This window comes from Cupressus sempervirens, chromosome 11, assembly GCF_028749045.1.
Source record: "Cupressus sempervirens isolate cs-2001-9-10 chromosome 11, ASM2874904v1, whole genome shotgun sequence".
Classification (NCBI taxonomy): Eukaryota; Viridiplantae; Streptophyta; class Pinopsida; order Cupressales; family Cupressaceae; genus Cupressus; species Cupressus sempervirens.
The window spans coordinates 795,467,217-795,493,323 of record NC_143128.1 but is presented as its reverse complement, the minus strand read 5'-3'; positions in this window follow the sequence as shown (position 1 = coordinate 795,493,323).

The following is a 26,107-nucleotide window of genomic DNA, read 5'->3' as shown; positions in this document are numbered from 1 at the left end:
ATTGCACTAACCGTAGATCTTCGAAAGATCTACGATTGATAAGACCTCATTTCCATCCAACAGTCAAAACTCCTCCATGTGGCACATCTGGCACTACATGTCATCAATTGTTTATAGTGTGGCATACTGCTTTGCAAATACCTGACCCCACCTTGCCACATGTCACAAATCTGCTTGCCCGCATTAGTTATTTCCTGTGTAGTTTCAAAGTGCAAGCATGCGTTGGCCTTTGATCTCTGATAGATCAACAATTACATAAACTTTGCCTTTTGAGTAGCATATTGGCTAATAGTGACGAATGATGTTCCTCCACCTGTTCCAACTCATCTAACATACATCACAGAGGACATCTCACCATTATTCTTTTAACAACGGGCCCATCTCGTCAGACCGTGCCACTTGTCCAACTTTTGCTTCCCCACATTATTTATCCGTCAAGCATATTCTTCTTGCTGGAAAGTGCTAGCCCTTTATTGAGATGAAATCAATGGCTGACGCTTCTTGGTGACAAACGACATATCTCTACAGGCCAATCCTCCAATGGCATCGCGAGAAAATCAAGACGTGTGCAAAAGTACTGACAAACCTGCAAAAGTTCCTGACAATTTATGATTCACCAAAATTTAGGAATGTAAAGAAAATGTGTCACCAAGTTGCATGCCCACTTTAATTAAAGGCCTTGCATCTTAAAAATGCGGGTATGTGATACTAAATGGTATCTGGGAAAGATCACGCAAGAACAAAATGAACAAAACAACAAAGGGGCTAGTAAGGAGGCAAGAACTAGGGACTTTTCCTCCATTGAAAGAACTTAAAAATTGAATGAGGTGAATCTGGGCATGAAATACATCTAGCCTATCATTGTGAGTTGTAGGAGTGGTGCCATTGAGAAGTAATAGTAGTAATAGTACTAAATCTAGTGTGGGGTCGCACTGATCTAGAGTGGCCAGCCATGGGGTTACTGCTGGCACTAGAGGTCCACTTCACCCCCCTTGTTGGAGACAAGGGGGAGAAGAAGAAGGTGGCAATAAGGATGGACCCTATTAAGAGTCTATAAAAATATTTAGTACATATTAGTCCCTATTAGGAGACTTTGAATTCCTGTTAGGAGATTCCAACCCCATTAGGAGTTGTACCAACCCTACTAGGAGTTGTAATAGGTAGATGGACCCATGCCCAAACAACATCAGGGGCAAGACTAATGAACCCACTATCCAAATGATCTCTATATTATTCCTTACAATATAATAGAAATGAACAATACTTCTCCTTCCTATTTCTCTATCTTGTCAACCAAAATTTTGCTCCTTCTGATTTCGATACCAAATCACAAACTTCTCATCCAACAATCCCTTGGATCACTTACTCACATTTAGCAAACACTCTGCTCCTGTTCACACTTACTTTATCACTTCACATTCACACAATCTTCACAATCAAGGAAAACAATTTCCTTTATACTAAGTCCTCAAAATAGTTCCTTGAGTCATCCTTGAGGCTTTCTCTAATTGTCATAGGACCACAATAAGATAATTAATTATTTCACAATCACATAGCAAAATTGACTCACAATCTATACAACTTATCACACATGTGACTTTAGGACTTGTGCACTCATCGATGTCATCATTAGACTGTTCTCTATCAATATATAACTTTGCATACCTTGATTATATCTCTATAAAGAGATGAAATACAATCATCAAAAAATTCTTAATAGGAACTCTATTTCTACACTACTCTCCATAAATCACATATATATTTCATATCTCTCCAACTTATGTGTCACACACTTAAGCTAGTTACCAAGACATAGCGGGGAATATGTCCTTAATTGCATGTCACTAGAACATCAAATCTCTATCCATATGGTCACAATCTTTGTTTTCTATTTTTCCAATCTTCATGGAAACCATACTATGTTGTCATCAATGACACACACATTCATGAATGCAACATGTCAATATTGCCACATGCTCTCCAAATCTTAGGATACTCCCCCAAAGGAATACCATAAGAATTCATACTAACATAGATGGCCCCAAATATTAGTACCTACTTGTACAAAGAACTACCTCCCAAAGATGAGGGACTCCTTGACTATTTCAAATAGAAATATCCCAACTCACATTGACTTGTAACTGAATAATGTGATTATCAAGGAGGTGGCTTCGACCAAGAAGAATCAAACATTAGAACACCCATGGAAGTGTATAAAGAAGTAGAATAAAAGGAATTAGTTTTGGACTGCCCACAATTGGGGGTATTAGTAAGGACAATAATGCCTTCTTGAACATCGAGGGTGAATTCATAGAGGTTGAAGACATCCCTAAAGAGGTTGAAAAGAAATCCTACGATGATATCAATGATGTCAACATCTTCTTAGGAGACTATTCTCCATTAACTATCCATTAACCTCATTGATGTGCCCCTTGCCCACCTCAAGCTCATTGGTTGAGGCAAACCAAGCATACTCCATGTTGATGAGTTCCCTATTGAGATGCACTCTTGAGATTCATGGGAAGAAAAACACCACATAAAAAGGCAAAACCACCACATGCATACGTCTACAAAATGGACCCCAAGGGTTATATAGGGGAGGAAGAAATTTCTGGTTGCAAAATTAAAAAGAAAAAGGAAAAAGAAAAAAGAAAAAAGAAAAACAAAAGCATCTCATGGTGAAAAATTCTTTGGGGCACAACCAACTTATATAAAAGAAGAAGAGAAAACAATGGATGTATCTGATAGTGAAAACCTCTTTGAGGTGCTTGAGGAAGGAGATTTATTCTTTGCTTTGTAGGATTACATACCTGAGGTATCATCTATTTTGATAGAGGAAACAAGGCCAATCAATATTAGTCTAACAAAGAGTCAAGGATGACATACATTGCAACATCCATACCACTAGACCATGTAGATCATCTCATAGAGGTACTCTAGGAGAACATGGGTCAATTCACATAGTCATATCAAGACATTCCAAGACTAGACCTTGAGCTAGTGGTGCATCATCTAGTAGTGGACCCAAAGAAAAAACCATTAATTAAGAAAAAAACTATAAAAGATGGACTCCAAGGTAGCATTTCTAGTCAAAGCAGAACTAGAGAAGATGCTGGAGGTCATCCATCCAATTGATTACTCAGAATAAATCTCAAACATGGGACTGGTCACTAAACCTTTTGGTGACATTAGTATTTGCATAGACTTTAAATATCTCAATAAGGCTTTTTTTAAGGATGACTTCCCTTAGCCAAACATAGACATGATTGTCAAGCTCATGATCGAACATAGGATCTTGTCTCTCATGGTTGGGTTCTCTAGATATAATCAAATTCATATAGTCGAAGAAGGCTAGCACAAGACAACAGTCAAAACCCCATAGGGCACCTTCTATTACAACATGATGCTTGTTGGCTTGAAAAATGTAGGGGCAACCTATTAGAGAGCAATGCCAATTTTCTTCCATGACATACTATGTCAAATCAATCAACATGTTGGACCATTTTTTTGACCTAGAAGAGGCATTCAATTGACTAACAAAGTACCACCTCATGCTAAATCCAAAAAAGTGTCTTTGGTGTCATATTGAGAAAGCACCTTGGATTCATTGTTTCATGGTGAGGCATTGAGACTGATCCTCAAATGTCAAGGCTATCATAGACATGCCCCCTCCAAGGATACTAAGGCAACTCCACGATCTCCAAGGTAAGCTACAATAAGTTAGGAGGTTCATTTTGCACCTTGTAGATCAGTGTCAACCATTTACTTATCTACTAAAAAAGACCAAACCTTCAAATAGGATCCCATATGCCAATGTAGCTTTGAAAAGATCAAGAAATATTTGGCTAATCCACCCATTTTGGTTTCACAAGTTGAGGGAAATCCATTAATCTTATACATATCAACTACCTTGACAACACTAGGGGCACTTTTAGCCCAACTTGATGATGATTGTAAGGAAATTGCCTTATACTATATTAGTTGTACTCTTGTTGGCTATGAGCTTAATTGCACTCTAATGGAAAAAACCTATTTGACAATGGTTTTTACCACTCAAAATATTTGCCACTACATGCTTAGTCACATAGCTAAGCTCATATAAAAAATGATCCCTTGAAGCATATGCTCTCATGCATGACAATCATAGGTCATTTAACTAAATGGGTCATGTTTCTAAATGGATTCAACATTTAGTATGTCAATCAAGAAGCATTGAAAGGACACATTATTGAAGATCAGTTGGCTGAGGCACCATTAATTGATGCTTATCCATTGGTTATGGATTTTCCTGATGAATACCTTGTTGGAAATTCGGTCAGCGTTCCCCTCAAGATTTGTGACAAGGGCTTAACCACCTCATTGTACTATAAGTTGAGTGGTTGTATAAAAAATTGATAGATAAACCTTGTGGTGCAATGACAACCCCACTTTAACAAGTAGTATTAGAGCTTGGTTAGAGGTTTGAATCCTTAGACCCTCAGGTAACGTTGAGGGTGAGATTGTTGGAAATTTGGTTGGTGCTCCCCTCGATATTCATGACAAGGGCTTAGATGCCTCCTATGTACTATAAGTTGAGTGGTTGCATTAGGTATTGACAAATCTATCTTTTGGTATAATGACAACCCCACTTTAACATACCTATGCATGATAGAGGAGCAACCTCTATGGAAACTATATTTTGGGATGGTGTTGGTCACTCCTCAGGATGACTACATCCCAAAATACTTCAAATAGTGATTTTAGTACAATAACAATATATCAACATTTGAGGCTCTAATTGTAGGACTCAAAATGATAGTTGAATGGAACATAACAGAGCTACAAGTCTTTGGTGGCTCATAGTTGATCATCAAGTAGGTCCTTGACAAATACAAAAAAAAAGGATAATAAGATGCTACCTTACAAAGATATGGTTGATCAAATGAAATAACACTTCACCAAGATTCAATTCATACAAGTACCAAGATTATATAACAAGATTGCATATGCAATGACCACTTTCGACTTGCTCCTAGAAATCCCTTAGGAAGCTATATTATATGAATTATTAGTCAAGAAATTATAGGAACCTAGATATGAGAAGGATGTGTCCTAGTTGGTCCCCAATCTCTATGGTACCATGAGATTCATGCTTACCTAAAAGATGGTGTCATATCCCCTCACCTCACACAAACCCAATGCTAGAACCTAATTCATAGAGCATCCTGCTACACTATCATAGTGAAAACCTTATATAATTGAGGCTATCATGATACTCTCTCTTGGTGTTTATACCAAAATAGGCCACAATGGCCCTAAAGGAGGTGCATGTCAGACTATGTGGTGCTCACACAAGCGATATAATATTAGATAAGAAAATCCTAAAAGATGGATATAATTAGGCCATTATTGAATATGATACCTACAATTTTGTATAAAAGTGTTTACCATGCAAACAACATGAAAACTTGATACACGCCTCAACACATAATCTTTAACCTATTGCACCACCATGGCCATTTGCATATTGGGGATTTGACGTTGTCGATGCTATTGTACCCTTGTCTTTAGAAGGCTAGAAATGAAACATTAGAGACATAGATTACTTCACCAAGTAGGTTGAGGCATTTCCTCTTGTCAATGCCACATGAGTCTAAGTATCCAAATTCATCCTTTCCCATATTTTGTGTAGCTTTGATATCCCTACCACCATCTTTATAGACCACATAGGTAACTTTGAGAACCTCAAAATGGAAGAGCTCTCCTCACCCCTCCACATCCACCACAAATTTTCTTGCCCATACTTTCCACAAGATAATGGTCATAATGAGGAAACCAACAAAACCTTACTCAAAATCCTTAAAACAATTGTCATTGATTCGAGTCATGATTAGCATTTGTAGATTAACACTTCCCCTTTGGATTACTAAACTTCATTCTGTACATCCATAGGTACAACCCCATACTCCTTGGTTTATGGTGCTAAAGTGGTCCTACCTATTGAGGTTGAACACCCCTCCTTGGGCATATCTTTGCAAGAGCAAATACTAGATGAAGACTACAGAGTTTCTAGACTCACCCAACTAAATTTGCTTGATGAAAAATGAAAACATGCCTATAACCACCTCATGGTATATAAAAATTTCCTAAAATGGATTTTTGACAAAAATTTTATCCTTGACACTTTTAGGTGGGTGACATGGTTTTAAAGAAAAAACATGAAAGGCCAAGCAGATTGAGAAAAGTAGGAAAATTTGAGCCCACTTGGCTAGGTCCTCATGTTGTCACAACATCCTTTGGCTTAGGAGCATATCAACTATCAAAATTAGAAGGTGGACCTTTGGATGGTCACATTGACATCATTCACCTCAAGAAGTTCTAAGCTTGAGCTACTCAGTATACCCTGCTAAACCTAAAAAGGTGTAAAAACATCTTAAAATACCCTTTAAAAAATCATCATCATGGTAAAAACATGACAATTTAGGCACATGGTGATCACAAAAAATGAAAGAATCATAAAAGAAAAGAAAAATAATAAAGAGAAAAAAGCATCCAATGATGAAAGCTTGGCAATTCAAGCACCTTGGTGGAAACCTAGCAATATTCCCAATGTGTACTTTGACCTACTCATTATCTATCAACACCCATCTCTCCCATCACCACAACATCCAATCATCAATTATCCCATGTTCGCATGGTGTTCCAACATCACGTGACCATGACACATGTACTACTATCCCAATTCTTCAGCTTGGAATAGCAATCAAAACATTGTACTATATTGTGCCCTCTTCACCTTGTATGATAATTAGTTTGACATGTATCATATCCATGTACTATACCACTCACATTCTCTATTCCCTCATCATTAGCTTTTCTAATTGTATTATATTAGATCAATTCCACTATCCTATCACATTGATATTTTGTATAGTAAGGCCTATGTAAATATGTTGGTCAGTTAGCTACATATCCTCTTGTTATTAGTCCTTAGTTAATCCTAGTGTGAATATCCCAAGTTTCATTTTAGTTTAGTTCATATTAGGATATGCAGTTGTCCTAGCTAAGCACTTTAGAAAGTCCTCATGTGAGATCACTTATCTTCAAAGTGTTGTCAAAAAGGTTTTAATTTTCTAGTGTCATCATGATTTTAGATGCTACCAATAGGTTTGTTTTGGATACATCCTTCCTCTTATCTAACCTTGGCCCATTAGTAAAATTTGGTTTTTGATTATCCTTTGCTAGAAATTTGGTTGTTCTCTCCTCAAGGTCAATATGATCTTTTATATCATGGTAGACTACGAATGGGGTAATCCAAGATCATGTTCCAAACATGTGACCACTTGTGTTTTCATGGTGCACTTAGGAAATACCATTTTCCTATGGATTTCCTAGTGTCATTTTCACCTTGATTCTTCTAAGGTTCATGTGTGATGCTGGGTCAATGCTCATGTGTCTTTTTTGAGTCAGTCTTATACAATGTTGGTGACAAGGCTTTGATGTTCATAGTTATCTTGGAAAGTTCCCAAAATTTATATATCAAACTGAGTGATCAACTACATGGAAGTACTCCTTTTTGGGGTACTTCATGCTTAAGCTTCAAAAAATTCAAACCCCCACCATGCTCGAAAGGAAAAAATAACACCCACTTTTTATAAAATCCCAAAATATAAAGAACATAATGAGTCCTACAATCCCTATCAAAACATCAATCCTACAATCCAATATTTTATAAGGAACTACAGTCTCAAAAAATCTAAAGTTTCCAATCACCCCCCACACCTCACTCACTATCTTAAGGGTTCAATATAAAAATCCAACATTCCCCCCACTATCGCCCATCATAACCTTTCCCCATTAACCCATGTTTAAATTTATGTAATGGTTTGTCCATGAATATCGAGGGCATCATCGATCAATGATATGCTACACTTTCCTTCTTACATCCCCACTACATTATCATGCTAGTTACATTATCATTGCATTTTCATTTGCATCCTCATTCTTAGTTTAGTTGCATTATCATTTCATGTTCATTTTTTTATTTCCTTTGCAACCTCAGTTGTTAAATCTAGTTACACTATCATTATGTTTTCATTTTCATCCTCATTATATTGGCATTCTCATTATACTTTCTTAGATTTAGTCATCTCCTAGGTTCATCATCATTTCAATTACACTATTCTTTTCATTATTAAAATTAGTTATTTCATTGCATTATCATTTATAATTCATGTCATAAGCTACATTTAGTTGTTCATTATCATTTTGCATCATTTAAATTGATCATTTACATTACCATTAATATTATTAAAAACTTAGTTTCCCTTTAGATTGCATTATCATTTATAATTTATATCATAAATTGCATTTAGCCACATCATGTCAATTATGCTAATATCCTTTTTTCAATCATACTCACCATCCTCACATTAGTTACATCAAATCATGTAAACACATAAGAATCTCACTGTAGAAATAAGTTCATGTACATCTCATACAATCATATCATCATATAAACATAATATAGAGATAGAAATATAATCATGCATGCATGAATTTTTTTATCATATAGAAACACTCATAAAATATGTATCACATCACATCACATTAGTCTACATATACACATCACACAAATGTATAAAGTACATACATCCACCATGCATCACACCCTTTAGGAACACGTCAAGAGTATGCTACATCTCATACATAAAATATAGAAATCATTACATCCTTTAATCACATACATCAGTACCATCACATAAACATCATATGCATCTCATCAAAACATAAAAGGCTTGAGATTCATAACACATATCTACCACCCAAAATTTCTCATCATATATATATATATATATCCACCCCACAATGAAAAAATATAAAGTCCATTCCACAAGTTCATAATAAGTACACATGTCCATATGGTACATTGAGATATGTGCCCTAAAAAATATAGATAAATCATGATAATCAAAAGTGCAACATATTATTGCTTGTTGGTCCCCTCATCATCTAGATCATCACCCTGTGTAATTTATAGATTATCACCTAGAGCCCATGGCAGCCCTAGTGGATGTGGTGGTATCATCACCACTAAGACCCTCCCCCCACCCACTCTCATCTCCTCCTACAACCACATCTCCCTTAATCCCCAAGCTTTGTCCCTGCTCCCTTCTCACTACTAAGCCCTAAGCTTTTCCTTGTACTCTATCAAGACTTATGTGCACCTCCTATCCTTTGTGACCCCCCTATTTGTTGTAACCCCCAAGTGCTCTAGTTTCCCTCCCCACCTACTCATATCCACATGTGTGTACCAGTCATACCCAACCATGTAGGACTCCTATAGTGCTCAGTCTAATTCACAAGCATGGCTGCATGGTATCTCCCTTGATAGAAACCTTCTCTCCCATAGATCCTCCACCTCCCCCATAGCCTCGTCACCTCATCCATCCTTCCACCCACCACCACCTAGGACCTCAGAGTCAACACTTACACCAAAAACTTGTCTCCCTCTACCTACAACCCACTTAACCTCCCCTAGAGCTCATCCTTCTCCATCTACAATGCCTCCAACCTCCCCTCCAACCCACCATGCTCTAACTGGAGCCCATCCCACTCTCCCTATAACCTATTATACCACCCCTATAAAGTTTCCCACTGAGTAGAGAGTTGGTATCTCTCTTTCTCTCTCTACTTTTTGATGATCTCTTTTTGTCCTTGTGTCTCACAAAGGGTGACTTGTGGCATCATCTATTTTCTAGAAAGATTCTATCCATACTGCTAGTCCGCTATCCTCCCCCCCATTGATGAAACTCCACCACGTGATCCTATAGTAGATACTTGTGTAATTGGTGGCATCTATAGACCCTGTCCTCCATCCAAGTTTATCTATTAAGGTCCCTACTCATCCTACCTCGCACCCTCCTCCTCCTCTCCCTCCCACTATCTCCTCTTCCTTAGTGGATCTTGTACCAGCTCTGCCCTTTACCTCAATCCCTTCACCACATACCTTCCTTTCCTAGAATCTTAAGCTACCTTCCTCGCCACCACTAATTCCCTAGACAAACAGACTCTCCCAACAACTCTTAGAGCCTAGAATTGATCTGTATAATCCTATGTGGACTCAACATCTATTCTACCTCTATTCCAATCATAGCCAACTAGTGGTAAATCATGTTACACCACTAACAACCCCCCCTCCTATAATGGCTATCCAATCTGAGTCACTGACTCCCTCATAACCCACTAGTACTAGATAGGATCCCTTAGCACTATTTAAATCCACCCAAATTGTTGCATCACCTTGTCTAGATGATGCTACTAAAAAATGTAATCCCATTGCCCAAAGACAAAGCATGGTGAGATGGTGTAGGGAAGATGATCCCACTCCTCTGGCCATGGCTTGAGACCCATATATGGTCTCTATGTCACAACCCTAATCTCATCTATCTATACTTGATAGTAATAATCTTCCTTTGTATGATGGTATGTAAGTGGATCCCCCCAAATTTACCTATAGGCTCATATCTCTGTCTATCAAAATACACAACTAGTTAAAGAAATATAATGTGCTCCTATTGCCATATCTAAAGAAAGGTAAGAAACCCTATACTCTTCCTTGAATGTCCTCACCCCTAGTGCACAATCTGATGTAAATCTCTGTATAACTTTGGAAGCATAAATGATCCCTATGTTGCTGGGACCCTTGCATCCAAAAATTATATGATCCTTATGATCAGTGCTAAATTCACACTACTACCACCTATGTTTGGGGAAATGCACCCTAAATTCACCTCTCCTGTGCCACGACATCCAAATAAAAATGGAAAGAAAACTGGCTAGATAAGAGCTTCAATGAAATTCTAGGTCCCGCTTCTCTCTACACTTCCCACTTCTCTGAGACACCTCTCATTGCAAGCACCAACATCCCTTGAGCTATCAATCTGAAGATACAACACACAACCTCTAAGGTAATGTTAATCTCCCCAATCAAAATATGAAATGTCATAGTATCACTATGTCATCACTTACATAAATTTGTAACCATGACCACACATGTGCACATGTGAGATAATCTTGCTAGGTACTCCAAATTGATTATGTTAACTTAGGCCCACTCTACTAGTTTGAATTTCTCTCCAACCCACTAGTACAACTCTATGCCTCTCTCATAATACAAGTGTGTCCAAGGAAATCTAATTATTAGTGCTAACTTACATCAACCCTTAACTTGAGCCTTTCACCCCTTTTGTGGATTCTCATAGCTGGGATCATGATCTTGTGAATCACTTTTGACCTAGCACTCTTACAACCTTGAAACATGGAAAGAATTCCCCCTTGTTATTGTACCCCTTTGGTTAATGCAATGAGAATTCTTGTATTGACTTTCCCTAATTGACCCTTTACCTCTAGGATTACAACCCCACTTGCAAGAATGTAATCTTGCATCCAAACTTGAAAACCCACTAAAATTTCAAGAGGGAAAACATTCTCACAATTTTTTACTTTGATCAATGACACCTCCCACCATGATTTAAACATTTTTCTAGGATCATGATCCTGTTGATGTCACCGGTGTTCTTGCCAGAATCGAGCCTACAAGAACAAGATTTTTAAATGAAAGGAATGTTAGAAAGTAAAGTACACCAAGATAACTAAGAGGGTGGGGGTGTATTTTTTATGTAATTAAAATAAATCTCAACATACTTATTAATTCTAAAACATGTAAACAATAGAAACAACAAGAAAAGAAAGATAACCATATACAATAACACTAGATATGTTAACTAGGGAAACCCTTGATCAGAAAAAAAATTGGGCAAGGATGGTACCCAACAAATTTTGTACTAATATAAAAGTTCTTTATGAAAGGATGGACCCTATTAGGAGTTAATGAAATACATTGAATACATATTAGTCCCTATTAGGAGACTTTGAATCTTATTAGGAGATTCCAACCTTGTTAGGAGTTGTGCCAACCCTATTCAAAGTTGTTTAGGAAGACAGATGAAACCACTATCCAAAAAAAAATATTACTATCCTCACTAAGTAATACAATGGTACATCAACACCATCCAACAAAAAAATATTTTCTAGATATAGTTCCTTATTAGCTCAGAATGCCTAACTGCACCAAACACTTCTCTAGTCAAAAGATATTCATTATCAGGTTCACTAGGTCTCAGATACAAGTTCACATACTTGCATTGCAAAAATACCCATACTAGATGATTTTAACAATGTAAATCATCTTTCCATTATACCAAGTCCTAAAAAATTTATTAATTCATCCTTATGTCTTTTCCAATTTACAATAATAATATAGGACCAACTTAAGATATTATATTTACACATTACATTACAATATTATATCATTTCATAATTACACTCAAACTATTGAATCACAATATTCATAACTCTTCATGTGCTGCTCATATGGATGTACATGATTAACCACAATATCTTCATCATGCCTCCTACCTTTTTCCAATTTTGCGTGACCAAATTTTGTCACTGTTAGGAGATACAATCCAAAGAATAGTAACTGCTACACTTGCCTTCACTAAATCCATCATATCTTTGTCAAGTCTTCATATTTCATACACTCTATTAATTTTAGCATGTAGACACTCTATAGAAGATAATACCAACTGTGAAAAAGCTCATCTTCATTCCTCAAACTTCGTGAAGCCAAATTCTATCTACTACACTGCTAGACTTCACAAAATAACTAGTATGTTTACATAAATGACAAACTCAATCATGAATGCAACACACAACTTATGAATCATGTCTCCAATAATTCTAGGAGACTTTCCCATAGGAATACCATTAGCATTCATTCTTAAAAATATCTCCCTCTAGTATTGATGGCAACATAGATGAGAAACATCTAAGTTCCATGAATACCAAATGTCTCTGCTGCATCTACTCCCCCATTCATACTATCCATGAATATAAACTATTATGTAATCAACATGCATAAGGAAGGTGTTAATCCCCCCCATACATCAACATATTTTCAAATTGTCTTCATTAATAAAATCTTTCCTTTTAGGAACAACTTTCCCATTGACATTAATATACAAGAATAATGTATCTCTCCCTCATTGATATTAATCAATATAAAAAAATGCTTTTCATGTATTATTCTCCTAATCATATCATAGGATGTTTTTCATGTACATCTCTCCCCCATTGACATCAATGAAAAAGTTACAATTATGTCAATTCTCTCCATAAGATTTTTAGTAAGCTTAAGTATGAAAATATGCTCCTCCATAGAGGGAGGAAGCATCAAGCATCCAACCCAAATAAAAGAATGCTTTTTATACCACTAGATTGATGCAATCTCTACATCAACTACTCAAAAGTAGGCTAGGGCATAACCCCAAGCATACCTCTCAAGTACTAAAATGTGTCCTTCGGAAAAAGGTTTCGTAAATATGTCTACTATGATCTCCTTTATGCCAATATACTCTAGGCTGATCTCTTTCTCTATAATTTTCTATCTCAAAAAGTGATAATTAATAGATATATGCTTTGTATTTGAATATAAAATTGGATTTTTTGACATACTCACTATACTTTTCTTATCACAACGTATGATATCAAGCTCTGTAAACTCAATCCCAAAATCTATTAACATTTGTTTCATCTAAATAATTTGATTACAATTGTTTGTTGCTATTACATACTTTGCTTCTGCAATACATTGTGAAATAAAATCTTGTTTCTTGCTTAGCCAAGAAATCAATTTTCTTCCTAAGAAAAATGATCCACCACTAGTCAAATCTGATTACCTTTCACATCTACACTCTCAACAATAATATTAGTACTATGATTAAAATCTATGTCTTACTTTTCACTGAATATCCAATAAACACACCTTCATCACTCCTTGAATTAAACTTTCCAACATCATCATCTTTCTTAATGTAACATTCACTTCCAAAGATTCTGAAATACTTAATAGATGGTGTATGTTCAAACCCAAGTTCATAGAGTTTCTTACCATTTTTTTGTATGATTTGTACTCTATTAATAGTGTATACTATTGTATTTACTACTCTCCAAAATATTTTAGATACATTTTCTCAAGCATAATTTCTCTTGCTACTTTTGTCACTATTCCATTTCTCCTTTCTTCTATCCCATTCTATTAAGGTGTCTTAGGGTTTGAAAGTTGTCTTTTAATGCCATTTTGTTCACAAAAAATGTTAAACTCATTCAAAGTAAAATCCAACTCTATCTAATATCAAACATTTAATCTTCAAACTAGATTTATTTTCAACTATACTCTTAGATATCTTGAATTTCTCAAAAGCTTCATATTTCTCTCTAAGAAATGCTACCTAGATCATTCTAGTAAAATCATTAACAATAATCATAAAATTCCTTTCACCATAAAATTATTTTATCTTAGTAGGATCACTCAAATCTATGTGCCAATTCTCCAACTTTATAGATGTAGTAAATTTCTTTCTTAGGAATGGGCTTTTCTTCTATTTTTCCATCACACATTCCTTATACACCATGTTAGGAGGTTTCACAATTTTAGGCTGATGCAGGAGCATCCTAGGTGTAAGAGAAATCTTGCATCATCCAAAAATATTTCATTTTGGTTTCTTGAATAAGGGTTGTCTTAGTATAGACTTGTTGTTTCTAGAGGCTTGCTACTTAGTAAGTTAGTTATATGAGCTTAGAATGTCCTAATTTTAGAGGTTGATGTTCATCTTGGATATATTAGCCTTCCAAATGAGAATTAATGCCATATCATGAGTATTCATGGATTTATTGTAGATTTTGATGTGCAATTTTGGTATAAAAACTTTAGGCTCATTGTTGAAGACCTTAGAGGCCCTAGATGGGTTTTGAAATAGGGTCAATTGGAGATTACACAAGTTAGGTCATGTAGATAAGAAGTTGAGGATTTTGAAAAGTGGTTATAATAGTCAATTAGAGTAATGGTTCAAAAGTTATGGCCTTCCAAAGTTTGGCCGAACAAAAATTCTAAAATAAGTGACAAAGGTGTATTAGGTTGACTCTATATGTAATTTTAGAGTTAGTTGGTCTCAAGGGTTAGGGATTTATGTCTAGAAACTTCTTGGGTAGTGTATAGATGCCTATTTAAGAAATTCCTACACATTGTTTAGGACAACTCTAGGTGATAGTTCACAACTCTGTGTTGCAAATTATTATAAGGAAGGCATGGGTTTTCATATTGTATTTCAAAATTCTATAATTCTACATTTGTGGTGATAATAAGAAGCCCATGTTTTGTTCTCACCAATTTTTGTTATTTCTTTTTTTATGTTATGTGTTTGTGGTATTAAGGGGAGAAACCCTTTATCAAGTAGTATTAGACTAGGAGTTCTTGAGTGTGTAAACAAATTTTTGATTGTGAGGTAGCTGCACTAGGATTGTAGTTTTGGCTATGCATGTAGATAGATCACTGATTGTGAGGTAGTTTACACTTGGGTTTTAGTGGAAGCACGAAGATACCTCCATGAAGAGATTGTGGTGAGAGAGTCATAGGTGTTACAAGTGAGGATTTTAGAGCCCTTCAGATGAAAATGCAAGCATTGCAATAACAAATGCGAAGAGGAATGAATCTTATCATAGGGGATGATGAAAGTAAGGATGAAAGAGAAGGAGAAGGAAACACTAATCAAGTAGTACTAGATGAAGTTCTAAACCCAAAGGATGAAAAACTTTTGAAAAAGACCTAAGTTTGATGTTCCTAGATTTTTGGGAAATCTTAGCCTAGAGGAGCTAATCAATTGGATCAATAAATTTGAATAATACTTTCAATATGAAGATATTGAGGATCTTGATAGGGTCAAGTTTGCAAAGGCCAAATTGAAGGGTAAGGTGAAGATATGGTGGCAAGACCAATTAGAGAAAAATAGAAGAGGAAAGGAAAAAATGATCAAATGATATTAAATGATATCTAAAGTGATGTAATAGTTCATTCTTGTGGATCATGAGCTTGATTTACTAAATAAAATACAAGGGTTGAAGTAGGTGGGAAGATTTTTTCAGGAGTATACCGAGCAGTTCTATTGAGTTCTCATCAGAACTAGCCATACAAAAGTTGATAAGGAAATTTTTTTCCCATTATCTTAATGGGTTAAGGCTAAGAATTTAGAATGACTTGAGTTTGGTTCAAATAATTAGTATTGAGGAGGCATACCAATTTTTCCTAAGAATTAAGGAGAATTTGAGAAAAAGGTTTGATAATAAGAATAGTGGAAGAGGTCATAGTGGAAGATCTAGCAGACAGTCTTATGGAGGCCAAAATGATGATCAAAAGAATAAGGATGAGGTGAGTAGTAGTAGTAAGAACTAGAGGGGAAATAATTCCAATCATTTCCATGCTCAAACAATAGAGGTCAGAAAGGAAGAGGAAGAGGGAAAGGAGTTGGAAGAGGAGGTTTTTTGTGGAAATTTTTTTCATTATGGAGAAGAAAGGCATAAAGAATTTGAATGTTTCCAATGCAAAGGAAGGATGGATCAAAGAATACAAAGCCAAGTCAGAGTTGCACATATTGATGAAGATGCCAGATCATCCCATTCTAAAGATGTTGAAAGAGGAGAAGTCCTAGTTAATAGGATAGTCTTGTTGAGTGGTTAGAATGGACCTAATTAGAGGACAAGTTTGTTTCACACAAGGTGAAAATGTGAGCATAAGTGTTATGCTGTGATCATTGATAGAGGAAGCACTGACAATTTGGTGTCAAAAAGATGGTCATGAAGTTGAATCTCAAGAGGTAAAAACACTTGTGTCCATACCATATTGCATGGGTGCAGGATGATCACAAGGACATGGTCAATGAGAAGTGTCTAGTGAAGTTCAAGATTGGAAGCTACCATGATGAGGTTCCTTGTGATATCATACCTATGGACATATGTCACATGTTGCTAGGTAGGCCATGGTAGTTTGACAAGCACATTGTACATGATGGGTGAGAGAAATACCTACACTCTAACAAAGGATGGAGTTAAGCATAAGTTGAAGCTATTAAAGGAGAAAGAAGAAAATGTATGTAATGATGCTAGAATATATTTTGTTGATGGAAATGAGTTTCTCCAAGGTATGAAGCATGAGCATATGTGTTTTTCTATAATCTCAAAAGATGGTAAAGAATAAGTAGAGGAGGTATCTACAAAATTTGCAAATTTTTTGGAAGAGTTTCTTGATATTGTGTTAGATAATGTACCTAATGGATTACCTAGATTGAGAAAGATAAGTCACTAGATGGATTTGAATCTAGGAGCTAGTTTTCGAAATAAGAAAGTGCATAGAATGCCACCAAAAAAAGTGAAGAGTTGAAATGCAAGTGCATGAGTTGTTGTAGAAGGGGTTGCTTTAATAGAGTCTAAGTCCATATGTTGTACTAGAAATATTAGCACCAAAGAAGAATGAAGAATGGAGGATGTGCACAGATTCACAAGCTATCAAAATGATCACAATCAACTACAAATTTCCATTTCCAAGGATGGATGATATTATGGACTATTTGAGTGGAGCTTTGTATTTCACAAAGATACATATGAAGAGTGGGTACCATCAGATTCACATCAAAGAAGGAGATGAGTGGAAGACTTCCTTCAAGATAAGGGAAGGATTCTATGGATGATTAGTCATGCTTTTTGTGCTAACTAATGCACCAAACACTTTTATGAGGCTCATGAATGAGGTACCAAACAAGTTTCTAGTTAATTTTGTCATTGTTTACCTAGATGATATTTTGATATTTAGCAAGACATTGGAGGATCATGTGATGCATACTTGTAAGGTATTTGATAAGTTAAGGGAAGAAAAGCTATTGGTAAATCTAAAAAAGTTTAGTTTTGTGAAGGAGTTAGTGTACTTAAGAGTTTTAGTATTACTAGAAGGCCTAAAAATGGACCCTAAGAATGTGAAGGCTATTCTTGAATGATGTACTACAAGGAGTGCATCTAAAGTAAGATCTTTCCATAGAATGACTAGTTTTTATAGAAAGTTTATAAGAGATTTTAGTAGTATTTGTGGGCCTTTGACCAAAACAATGAGAGAGGATAGAAAATAATTTAAGTGGACTATAGGAGTAGATAAGAGTTTTAAACTGTTGAAATAGAAAGTTACAGAACAACCTATTTTAGCACTTTTAGATTTTAACAAGGTGTTTCAAGTAGACTGTGATGCTAGTGGTACTATAATAAGAGATGTTTTGAGATAAGAGCACATATTTTTTGCTTATTTTAGTGAGAAATGAATGATGCCAAAACAAAATATTATGTATATGATCTAGAATTCTATGCTATAGTTCAAGAATTGAAGAAGTGGAGACATTATTTTTTCCTAAGGAGTTTGTTTTGTATACTAATTATCAAGCTTTATAATATTTGAATAGTAAAATAAAATTGAACCAAAGGTATTTGAAGTGTGTTGAGTTTTTGCAGAGTTATACTTTTGTTTTGAAACACAAGAGTGGGAAGTCCAACATAGTTGTGGATGCTCTTAGTAGAAGACAACTTTTGCTGATAGAGATGTAGATTGAGGTAGTTGGGTTCAAGGAACTCAAGAATTTGTATCCAAAGGATTCTAATTTTGGTGAAGCTTGGGAGTCTCGTATAGGACCTATTACACTTGATAGGAAAAATTTGTTGGATTTCATAATCTAAGATGATATGTTGTTCAAAAGAAGTCAATTGTGCATTCTTAGAAGTTCTATGCGAGAGAATCTCATCAAGGAGAAGCATAGTGGAGGGTTGGCTAGACATTTTGATTAAAGATAAGACCATTTCTTTAGTTGCTGATAATTATGACTGTCCATCATTGCAACAATATTTGAAGAAGTTTTTGTAGAGTATGTCAGATGGAAAAAGGCATGATGCAAAATAATGGGTTGTATCCACCATTACCAATACTAGAGAAGTTGTGGGAGGATGTTAGCATGGATTTTGTTCTTGGTTTACCAAGGAAACATCAAGGGCATCATTGCATATTTGTGGTGGTTTATAGATTTTTAAAAATGACATATCTCATTCCCTACAAGAAGACTAGTGATGTTGTTCATGTGGTAGATTTTTTTTTCAGAGAAGTAGTGAGACTGCATGGTATTCCAAAGAGTATAGTTTTAGATCAAGATACCAAATTTTTTGGGTATTTATGGTGTACATTGTGGAAAAAGTTGAAGATGAAGTTGGAGTTTAACTTATCACATCATCCACAAAGTGATGGACAGACATAAGTTGTGAATTGGAGTTTGGAGAATTTGCTAAGATGTTTGGTTGGAGATAAGCCCAAGGCCTAGGATTTGATTTTACCATAAGGAAAATTTACATATAATAATTCTATCAATAGGTGTACTGGTAAATCACCATTCCAAATTGTATATAGGAATAGTCTTAGAAATTATTATGAATTGTGGCAATTGGATAAAGAAGAGATAAGTAGTGTTGAAGTAGAAGAATTTGCTGAATATTTGAAGAACATCTATGTGGAGGTGAAGAAGCACATTATTAAGATGAATACATAGTATAAAGTTAAGGAAGATGTGAAAATGAGGTATAAGGAATTCTAGATTAGAGATGAAGTCATGGTTCATTTGAGAAATGAGCATAAACAAGAAATTAAGAACTATGGACCATGCAAGATAGTGAAAATGCATGATTCTGGAAATGCCTATGAAGTGGAGTTGCCTGCTGAACTAAAAATTTCACCAATACTTAACATTTCACACTTGACAGAGTATTATGAAGGAGGTGATGGAGATGAATTTGTAGAAACAAAGTGTAGTATTCTAGTAGCTAGTTCATCTAAAAAGGAGATTGAAGAGAAACTAGATAGTCGTGTTGACAAAATCACAATGAACAAAAATTATGAAAAGTACTTGGTCAAATGGAAAGAGAGGCCAATAGAAGATTCATCATGACTAGCAAGGGAGGAGTTTAACCATCTTGGGTTAAAAGTAAAAAGTTGTGTCACCATTCATGATGGCTTACCAAAATGACTAAATCTGAGTATTTCAATCTAAAAACCAATTTTGTTAAAACATATGGTCTAGACAAATTTATTGTATCTAAGTTATATAAGTTCTCTCACATTTTCAAATAGAATTGTCTATTAAGAGCATGTCTTATGCTAATTTGTGTCTAATTACTAAAGAAATAAAATTATTTCAAAACAGTGATGTTTTAATAACTCTTACACTTTTTAATGGTATTGCTTTAATAACATATAAACACCATTTTTTATATTTCAAAGTTAAGAATATTTTTGTATAGAGTTTATAGTGTTTTAATTAAAGATAGTATATTGTAATTAAAAAATACTACAAGTATGTAATTTTAGGACTCGAGAAGATGTTGATTTTGAGAAAGAAATAATAGTAAATCATATATATATTTGAAAAGTATATGATGTTCTAGAGGAGAGATTCCTCTTCTAGAATGCATAATTTTTCTTTTGGTTAGAATATATTTGCTATGAAAAATGCAGTGGGAGATGAAAAATATCAACTTAAGGTGAGCTGAAATTTGAATTGTTATAAAAGAGAAAATATAGGCTTTTTTATTGAGCTAGCTATATATGTCATCTATAACATAATTTGAGAGAAAAGAGAAAAAAGGTTTATTTCCATATAATTTTGTTGTGGGAACTAGACCCCTAATTTTTCACATTTTTCAACAGCTAAAAAATCATCTTTAAAAATTAGAAAATCATAGAATTTCTTATTCCAAATAATCATTAAGAATAATAACCCTAAACTTATCTATTTCTACACAGTTTAGTAGTTTACATCATTTTCAAATTCTAAATAATAATATCACTTTTATGTCATTGAAGTTGAACAATTATACCTTTTTTAGCATTTTCCTTTATAAAAGGGTGATACAAGTTTTTGATTTTATCCCTCAATTTTCCTTTGAACACCCTAGACTTGATGGTGTCACTTCTCAAATTACCCCAAGTGCCTAATGCAGGAGCATCCTGGGTGTAAGAGAAATCTTGCGTCACCCAAAAATATTTCCCTTTTATTTCTTGAATAAGGGTTGTCTTAGTGCAAAGTTTTTGTTTTTAGAGGCTTGCTACTTCGTGAGTCAGTCATACAAGATAAAAATTTCCTAATCTCAAAGATGGATGTTGATGTTAGATATATTAGCCTACCAGTTAAGGGTTAGTGCCATATCCTGAGTATTCATGGATTTATTGTGGATTTTTGGTATTAAAAATTCAGGTTCATCATTGAAGACCTTAGAAGACCTAGATGGGCTATGAAATGGAGTAGACTAGAGCTTGCATGAGTTGGGTCCTATAAATCAGAAGTTGAGGATTCCAAAAAGTAGTTATAATAGTCAATTAGATCAACGGTATGAAAGTTATGGTCTTCTAAAGTTGTGCCAACCCAAAATTCCAAAATAAGTGTCAAAGGTGTATCTGACTGACTTTATATGTAATTTTAGAGTTAGTTGGTGTCAAGGGTCAAGGTTTGATGTCTAGAAACTTCCTAGGCAGTGTGAAAATTCCTATTTAAGAAATGCACATATATTGTCTACGACAACTCTAGGTGATAGTTGACAACTCTATGTTGGAAATCATTGTAAGGAAGACACCCATGTGGGTTTGCATATTGTATTTCAAAATTTTGTAATTTCACATTTGTGGCAATAATAAGAATCCCATATTTTGTTTTCTAATTGCTATTATTTCTTTATTTTTATTATGTTTTTGTAGTATTAAGCGGAGAAACCCTTCATCATACGCACATCTCTAACTACAAATCTAGTATTGACCTGAACACAATATTATCAAAGTTGATATCACAAAATATCTTATGCCACAACCAACTATCACCCACTTTAGCAACTAAACATGTGATCTCAGTGGGATTTAACTAAAACACATTATTGCTTGTCCATACTAGAAAAAAGGATTAATGAAGGGGGGAGGGGGTGAATCAATAATCTACAAACTTTAGTCACGAACTGGATATTATTTCTTACTTTAAATCATGCATAACAAAACAATAAAGTAATGCTGAATAGTAATAGTAACAATGTACAAAGCTAATTCATAACACCATATTTTGTTAACTAGGGAAAACCTATCCAAGGGAAAACCCTGATGGGGATGATACCCACTAGATAATATACTGATATATAAGTTCCTTGTTAGAGGATGGACCCTGTTAGGAGTCAATGAAAAAATTTAGCATAACAAGCCCCCATTAGGAGACTTTGGATCCCTATTAGGAGATTCTGACCCTGTTAGGAGTTGTAGTATAGGGAATGGAAGATGAACCCACTGCCCAAACATGCACTTCTAATTATAAGAAGAGTTCACTGCCCAAACAAGTAATCAGATTGTAACTTTTTCCTTGATTGATCTTTGATCTTTAGATAGATCTCAGGCCACAAAATAGCTTTCAAAAAACTTTTCATATATTTTCTTTCAAAAAAGTTTTCATATAATCATAATTACAAGATAACACTTGCAATCACACTTCTCATCACAAGATATCCTTTGCATAAATACCATGCATTTACACAAATTGTTGCTAGGTTGGCTAAGACCACAATCCACTTTTTCAACTTAGAGTAAACATCTAGGATGTCAACCCTAATTGGACAAGTAATTATCTTGTAAACAAAATAATCCTTTTCTTCAATTCCACTATCTTATTTCACTAAAACATGATTATCTCTGTTCCATATAGTTCGTACTAAATTTTGAGGTTATACATGTCATCATCAACATTCATACTATCTCCATCTAACTTTGTTTGTCATAATATGATGTCAGCAACAAGTTATAGATAGAATAATATACTGATATAAACCAAATTCTATACTTAGACAATTTTTTGATTACAAACACTAAGTATCTTTATTTTTGAGCTTTCCCTTGAGCATTTACATCATGTGTTTTCATAAGTGATAACAATTACATATCTCTCTTAGCCAATTGTCAACAATCTCTCCCTTTGGCATTGATGGCAACAAAATAGAAAAAATTGGCTAAGTGACAAAAACTTAACACAACAAAAATAAGTAACATTTTACATCCTATTACAATTTGTCCTACTTTGCATATGCTCCATCTTATAATATACTTCAAAATTTTCTACAACTACCCCCCCCTTTGACATCAATGACAAAGGTCAAAATGTTAGAAACTGTCCAAAAAATTGCCAAAAAAATGATGTTCTTCCTTATGATGATATGATCTTCATGCAATCATCAAATTTTTCCTTAAGATTGTTATACCTTTAGTCCATCTTTCCTTGGTGGATTTAGCTGAGGTGGGAATTGCAAATAAAGCATATGATGCAATCTTAACTGCATTAAGATCTGAATACAAAAATTTAGAATATGTGTTTTTGGCCTTGACACATTCTTCCAACTATTTCTCAACAAAAGATATTTTTAGAGCCATAGAATCTTTGAAATCTAATATCCCCTTCAAAATTTGTTCCCTTTGAAGTTCTAGTTTCCTGATATCACTATGAATACTGGCCACTTATCCCTTAAAATCATCAAGTTTGCAAGATGGATGTTGGATCTAGCTGGATAAAGCCTCTAGCTAACTCATCTCTCCTTCTATCTAATTGTTAATGTCTTTAGTTAGTTTTTATGATAAAGTACACTTGATATACAATGTTTTCCCATCCTGTTGATATTTCTAAAGTTCCTTGATACAAGTATCAAGATTAACCAAATCATTCTTAATTTTTTGATAGATGGTGCTAAAAAGGTTAGCATCATGTGAAATCTGTGCCTTTGCTTCTAGAACATTTATTAAGTTAGTAAATTCTTCATCAAATGATTTTAGCACTATTTGTGCCCTATGTTCAGGATCTAATTCGGTGTGCTATACTGCCAAAGTACTGTGTAGTCTGTCAATAACCTCCATCAAGGTTTTCTGTAAGCTCTTTACTATCCTATTTTTCTGAATAAGCTTAGATAGGGATGAGATCAATTTTTTTTTATCATCATCATTAGTTTCTAGGCTAGCAAGAGAGAGTGGAGTAGATGAACTAGATGGTTTAGTGTCATCCTCCCTTTGTTTCTTAGCTACCTCTTTTGTTCTTCTCACTTCTTCCTCTTTCTTTTCTCTTTCCTCTCTTTCCTTTTCTCTCTTCTCTTGCAATCTTTTCTTCTCATCTTCCTCTATTTTCATTCTCATTTCTTCTTCTACTTCTCTTTTTGTTCCTCCTCTTCTTCTTTTCTTCTCATCCACAAGAAATTTATGCTTGGCCTCTTCTATTTTCTTCTTTTCTTCCTCAAGTAGCCTTTTTTTCTCTACAATCTATCTCAATTTGTCTTTAATATCCTCTATATTAGGTTCATTAGGTTCATAGCCTTCAAATGGATTAGTATCATCAATGTTAATGGTAACAATGGTCTAATCAATTTGAATAGTGTCACTACTCACTGACACTTCTAAGGTTCTAGGTGCTAGAGGAGATGCTACCTTAGATTTTGTCAACATTTGACTGATAGTTGCTGTAGTCTCACTTCTCAATTTATCTTTTTCACCAACCATAAAAAAAAATGGTCTTGCTTTATTCCTCAAATAGGGTGCAAGATTATTCAACAATCTTTTAATCTCTCCTTCTTCATCAATATTGCAAATAGTTTTAAGCATAGACTTCTAAAGTTCTAGATCATCTTCTATTTCAAGTGCCTTCTTTTGAATATTTCTATTATAGGAAATCTAGTTAATACACCCTTAATATCCTTTAGTTTTAGATTGTTTACTATGATATATCTCACAGTAGAAATATCAATCCAATCCTTCTCAAAATTGTTATATGAATCATAAATTTTTTTGATTTGAACAAAGTTACCTTCATTGACAATAGCTATGTTAATCTTCTCTATCTTTGGCTTCCAAGGTTGTCGAGCTTTTCTTGCTAATTTTTTTGATGGTCACTTTCTTTGCTTTCTTGATCTCTTGTTCTTTTTCCTCTTCATCACTAGAACCAAAAATTGTCAACAATATTTTCTACCTTTTGCATGGTTTGGTGGCTTGTTGCTTGACTCTTTTTATCTTAGTTATCATTGCTTCCACCAATCTTTTAGTTTTCTCTTCGGCTCACTGGGCTAAACATCTGACACTTCTACATATATAATGCTCTATTCCAAAGATGTCTCTACAATAGATACTAAGAAAGGTTGAATATTTAGTATTCCTTGCTTCATTATTTTCCTTATAGCTTGTGACTCACTTTTAGTCATTCCAACCACAGATAAAGCTTTCTTTATAATAGATCCTATCTTCTTGTGAGATGCCTTCTCCATGGATGCCTAATGAGCTAACTAGGTAATTTCATCATTCAATTCATAATCTAAGGGATTAAGAAATGTTTCCCAAGGTTCCACTACTTGAATATAGGTAAAATCCATATCAACCATAATGATAATATCTTCCTTAAAGCTATCTACAATTGCTGGTGCAATTCTGAATCTCTATTTCATTTCATTTTGAAATGTTTTCATTATCAAGTTGCCACTATTCGATATCTTATCTACGGGATGCCTTCTACATACTTTTGTGATCTTCTCCATTGTACATCTATCACTACTCATTATGTCTGTGACTGATAAATTAGGAAATCTTTTAAGTACATGAAAGAATATGTGATTGATCAATGACTGAAATCTAAACACACCATTCTTTGTCCTCTTTATATTTTCTAGGTTCTCTATGAGTTGCATACTTAGAATTTCACTAAGATTCACTTGTTCCTTTTCTACACATATCTTATAAGCTACATAGATGAATCTAGCTGAAAGTTCATCAATCTTTGAGCTTGCACATACAAAATAGGCAATGATTCTACTTAAAATTCTTACATCATCTTGCTTGATGGTGCTGATCACCATAGCCTTTCCATTATATACTGCTTTAGTATAAATTTCCACTTTCTTCTTGACCATTTTCTCACCTATAGGTACATTACCTTGTTTATAAATTGTTTACTCAATTACATTATCTTGCATCCATATTTTTCCATCATGTATCCTACACAATATGATCTATGTCCAGTCATTTGTGTCTAGCTTATGGTAGAAATGATATTTGAACAAGTCTCACTCATCTCTGATACCAATTGTTAGAAATAGAGATTACTGA